Source organism: Mus musculus, chromosome 16 (assembly GCF_000001635.26).
Source record: "Mus musculus strain C57BL/6J chromosome 16, GRCm38.p6 C57BL/6J".
In the NCBI taxonomy this organism is placed as follows: domain Eukaryota; kingdom Metazoa; phylum Chordata; class Mammalia; order Rodentia; family Muridae; genus Mus; species Mus musculus.
In genome coordinates, this window is record NC_000082.6 from 12,412,393 (window position 1) to 12,418,392 (window position 6,000).

Genomic DNA, 6,000 nt, shown 5'->3' on the forward strand with positions numbered 1-6,000 from the left:
TTCAATTCTGATAGGTCTGCCTTTATATGTATGTTACTTGGCCCCTTTCCCTTATAGCTTTTAATATTCTTTCTTTGTTCTGCACATTTAATATTTTAATTATTATGTGGTGGGAAGACTTTCTTTTCTGGTCCAATCTATTTTGTGGACTTCTTGTATGTTTATGTGTGTATGTTTATGGTCATCTCTTTCTTTAGGTTAGGGAAGTTTTCTTCTATGATTTTGTTGAAGATGTTTCTGGCTCTTTGAATTGGGAATCTTCACCTTCTTCTATTCCTATTATTCTTAGGTTTGGTCTTTTCATTATGTCCCAAATTTTCTGGATTAGAAACTTTTTACACCTGGAGTTTTCTTTGACCAATATATCAATATCTTCTATGGCATCTTCTATGCCTGAGATTCTCTTCCATCTTTTGTATTCTGTTGATAATGCTTGCATCTGAAGTTCCTGTTCTCTTTTCTGGGTTTTCCACCTCCAGGGGTGCCTCAATTTGTGATTTCTTTATTGTTTCTATTTCCATCTTTAGGTCTTGGACTTCTTTATTCATTTCCTTCAGTTGTTTGATTATATTTTCCTACATCTCCTTAAGGGATGTATTTGTTTCCCCTTTAAGGTCTTCTACTTGTTTGACTGTTTTCTGTATTTCTTTAAGGAAGTTATTTATATTGTCTTTAAAGTCCTCTATCATCTTCACAAGATGGAATTTAAGATCAGAATCTGGTTCTGATTCTGATTCGGGTTTGTTAGGGTATCTAGGCCTTGCTGTAGTAGGAGAGGTATGTTCTGATGGTGCCAAACAGCACTGGGTTCTGTTGATTATATTCTTGTTCTTGTTTTTCACCATCTGATTGTATCTGGTGTTAACTGCCTGGGTGTCCTGGGGGATTGGAACAGGAGAGCAGGCCTCCTGAAAGACAGGCAGAGTTGTGCAGTGGGGAGGCGGGCATGCCAATCAGCTCTGAGTGCAGGTGAAAGTTGGAACTGGAAGAGAGATGGAGCTTCAGCAGGGCTCGACAGAGCCCATATCTGCTAGGCTCTGTGGGGTCCCCGCTGATGTGAGGGTTGGAACAAGTGTCTCATCTGTGTCCCTGGTTAGAGCAATCCTCCTGGGAGTGGGCACTCCTATATGCCATGGATGCCTTGAATGTTTTTATCAGGAGGTTTTTGTTTTTGTTGTTGTTGTTTTCTGATGTAGCCATTTCTTTTATTGTATCACCAATACCTGGGACTATCTTGTATTCTGTGGGTGAAGAGTTCTTCTGTAGTTCCTCTTAAAGTGCTTTAATATTTTACTTTTAGAATTCCCCGTTTATATTTTATTTATTGATTCTATTTTTATTTTTATGTCTTGAACAGTTTTATTAACTCCTTTCAACTGTTGTTTTCTTTGATTTCTTCAAGGAATTTATCCATTTCCTCCAATTTCTTGTTTGTTTTTTTCCTGGATTCTGTTAAGGGATTTATTAATTTCCTCTTTTAGGAGCTCTGTCATCCTCATGTAGTTGGTTTAACATCTGTGTGTGTGTGTGTGTTTGTGTGTGTGTGTGTGTGTGTGTGTGCGTGCTTCAGCTAAGTTGTAACATTCAGGGTCTGTTGTGGTAGGATAGAAAGGCTCTAGTGTAGACATGTTGCCCTGGTTGTTATTGATTATGTTTTTATGCTGGTGTCTCGGTATGTGAGATGATACATGCTGATTTTTTGATTTTTGTTGGGTAGGCATTTTATTTCTTGGTTTCTGTCTCCTTTCTGGATTTTAGAAGAGTGTGACAATGGTGTGTTGCCTGGTTTTCTGGACTGCTCAGCTGGTGTATTCACAGGGAATGGCTGCTGGTGCTGGAGGCTGGGATACTGGGAATTGTTGGAGGAGTGAAGGTTGGAGCAGAACGTCTTTTTGATCTCTTGGGGAGGATGTCAGAGGGGAAAGGGAGACTACAGTAGGTTTCCTGCTATTGAGCCCGGGATAAGACTTAGGAGATTCTGCTGCAGGGCTGGAGGTGAGATTAGGAGATTGTATCTGGATGAGCACAGAGAGAACAGAAGGTCTAAAGTCAGCTGTAGCAATAATAGTTTAATAAATTCTGGCACAGGTTCTGTTATGTTTATAAAAAGATAAGAAGAGAGGGGACATGTTTGGTGGTTGTGCAGTCAGGTGTGGAGGAAGGGGGTGCTTCTTCGGGCCCATTCTGAGGTATCCTTTCCCCCTGAGGGACCAGCCATGGAATAGAGTTTATTCGGGGCATGGGGAGGGGAGCAGAGAGTAGTAGAGACAGAGAAAGGAAGAGAGAGAGAGAGGAAGAAGAAGAAGAAGAAGAAGAAGAAGAAGAAGAAGAAGAAGAAGGAGGAGGAGGAGGAGGAGGAGGAGGAGGAGGAGGAGGAGGAGGAGGAGGAGGAGGAAGAGGAGGAGGGGAGGGGAGGGGGCCAGCCATGAGCACATGGAGAGAGAGGGAAGAGGGGAATGGGAAGAGGGGAGAAGGAGTGAGAGGACAGATGGAGAGCAAGAAGGCAAGAGAGCATGGGAGGAGCAAGCAGCCCTTTTTATAGTGAGTCAGGCACACCTGGCTGTTGCCATATAACTGTAGAGTGGAGTGTAGACAAAATGCTAACAGGTTCCTTATTGCCTTAAACCATTTATGTTCCCCATTAAAACACACACACACACACACACACACACACACACACACACACACACACACACACAGAGCCTTTATATTTTAATATGCCTTAAGTAGAACAATAGCTTGGCAACTGCCTAACCTCCATGTTGTTCCTGATAACTCTGAGATATTTCTATGTACCATCTTGGTTGCTCCTGATCCAAATGAGCAGTCCTCATGTTCTCTTGGCCCCTTTACATGGCATGTCTGGTTCTTCCTTCTGCATGTTCTTCCATGATTACTCTCTTCTCTCCTCTCCTGCAACACTCTCCTAAGGCATGACAGCTATCTATCCCTTTTTCCTTCTTTCTCTTCCTCATGGTCCCATGCCTCAAAATTCTAAGCCCTGCCTCTCTCTTTTACCCAGATTTTGGCTGTTGGCACCTTTATTTACCAATTAGAATTAACTAGGGGCAGGTTCCCAGAAGCTATGTGCAGACTCACTCATGTAAACAATTTGGGGTACCCAAATTACTATTAAAATACAAGCAGCTACAGGCAGCCAGCCTGGTTTTCTGACAGGCATGTCCTGTGGGTTAGTAGGGGGTACCTGCTGGAGTAGAGGGCTGGGATACAGCTACTGACTAGGAGGAGGAAGGTTAAGAGGAAATGGTGTATGGGATCCAGAAGAGATGTGGGGGGGGGGGTGGTGGTGGAAGAAGTTTCATTGCAGTGCTAGGGACTAGACTGGAGGATTGAATTTAGAGGCATAAGGGAATCATGAGGGTCTTCAGTTAAGCTTACCTGTTACCTCTTAGATGGTGTGTTCCCAGTGAAAGTCTGCAGGTATTAGGGGAGGGGTTGGGGGGGAAATGGGAGAGAAGATCTTTGTGCTTTATTGTGGATGAGTCAGAGAAGAAAGGGAGACTACAGCCAGTTTCCTGCTATAGAAATGACGATGAGACCTGGGTTAGGGGAGCTGGATCTCAGGAGCAGTGGGAAAGGTATGACTCTGCCTTCTGCCTTGTTCTTCTGGGAGAACAATCTTCTTCTGCCTGTTCTTCGCCTTGTTTCCTTGGGGTAGCAGGAAGTACATGTTGGGCTTGGGGTCTGGGACAAAGTAACAAGTAAGGTTGGAAGGAAAAAAATCATGGGATCCATGGGAGATGAGAGGGGGACAGGGAAGTTTGCCATGGACACTTTGCTGCTGAGCTGGGTATCAGACTTAGGGAATAGAATCTGGGTAATAGAAAGAAAAGAGAAGGTCCTCAGGCAGCTTTTCTTGTGGATTTTATTCTGATATCCATTACCAGATGTGGTTTTATGCAAAGTCTTCCATGTGTAAACCAATGATTCAGTAGAAGCAGAAGCTACTTCAAGGGTTGTTAGGAAAAGCAAATGAGCTAAAATATACATGCAAACCTTGCTTGTTACAAAATCAGTCATACAGCTTTCGTTAAGAGAGAACTCCATGCCCAAGAGCTTTGAAGAAGAATGCCCAGGAAGAGAGGCAAAGCCCTCTCCAGTGACTCACTTGGTGTCTAACAACTATCATTATAACCTTAGGCATATTCTTCAAGACCTTCTATACAAGAAGTTTACAAATCTTTCTATAAAGATCCCAACAGTAAATTTTGTTTTGTTTTACTTTTTGAGACATGGTTTCCCTGTGTATTCCTAGCCATCCTGAAACTTGCTCTGTAGATCAGGTTGGCTTCAAACTCAGAGATCTGCCTGCCTCTGCCCCCCAGAGTGCTAAGACTAATACATATGCCACAACAGTCCAGCTAAGCAGTAAGTACTTTAAGTCCATTATATTTTACCATCTGAATATTAGTCTTTGTAAATGAGATCCACCTATGTCACTGAATGTAACTAGTAATTTAGAAACAAATATGTGTGGCTATGTGTTAAATAAAACTTAAATTACAAATATTGGGCAATGGCATACTGACTCATGGAAACAAGTCCAACACTCCTTTCAGCTTTTCAAATAAAGCTGATATGAGAATGATTCCTGCTATGTGGTCATGGACTTCTCAGATACCCAAGACTTAGAAGAATTTCTGGGGAGTAGTTTGCGAAGCATCCAAGGTCCTAACACTGTTCATATTTGCTCTGCTTAATCCATTAATTCAACAAATATTCATAAAGGGTATGCAATGGAGTGGGAAGCCTGTTCAGTACTGAACAAAATAAAATTAGACTAGATACAGGCACAGGAACTCAGATCTCTTATTGTTGTGGGAAATATTAAAAAGAACAGCCAGGACAGAGCCTCTGAGGCGGCGCCATTTCTGGCTCCAGACAACCGGCCAACTTCCTGGTGAGAGCACAGGGGTCCACCCGGCCCGAGAGGCTTCTGCCTCACGTTCCGTGGGGGCCACCTTGGTTCCGGGACTCCGCGGCGGGCGGTCTGCAGGTGAGAGTGTGGAACACAGAGGCCAGCAGCTTCTGGACCGGGCGAGAGCCACAGAGCCTCTGAGGCGGCGCCATTTTCGGATCCAGACAACCTGCCACCTTCCTGGTCAGAGCACAGGTGTCCGCACAGCCCATGAGGCTTCTGCCTCACGTTCCGCGGGGACCACCTTGATTCTGGGACTCCGCAGCGGGCAGTCTGCAGGCCAAAGCAACACAGCTTCTGGGAAAAATCCTGTTTTGGGCCTTCATCTTCGGCCAGGGGGAGGTCCAAACACCAGATAACTGTGCACCTCCCTGAAAGAGGAGAGCTTGCCTGCAGAGACTGCTCTGACCACTGAAACTCAGGGAAGAGAGCTAGTCTCCCTGGTCTGCTGATATAGTGTAACAAAACCACCAGAGGAACAATCTCTAAACAGAGACAACTATAACAACTAACTCCATAGATTACCAGATGGCGAAAGGTAAACGTAAGAATCTTACTAACAGAAACCAGGACTACTCACCATCATCAGAACCCAGCACTCCCACTTCGCCCAGTCCAGGGCACCCCAACACACCTGAAAAGCTAGACCTGGATTTAAAAGCATATCTCATGATGATGGTAGAGGACATCAAGAAGGACTTAAATAACTCACTTAAAGAAATACAGGAGAACACTGCTAAACAAGTAGAAGACATTAAAGAGGAAACACAAAAATCCCTTAAAGAATTACAGGAAAACATAACCAAACAGGTAGAAGACATTAAAGAGGAAACACAAAAATCCCTTAAAGAATTGCAGGAAAACACAACCAAACAGGTGATGGAATTGAATAAAACCATCCAAGACCTAAAAAGGGAAGTAGACACAATAAAGAAAACCCAAAGTGAGGCAACAGTGGAGATAGAAACACTAGGAAAGAAATCTGGAACCATAGATGCGAGCATCAGCAACAGAATACAAGAAATGGAAGAGAGAATCTCAGGTGCAGAAGATTCCATAGA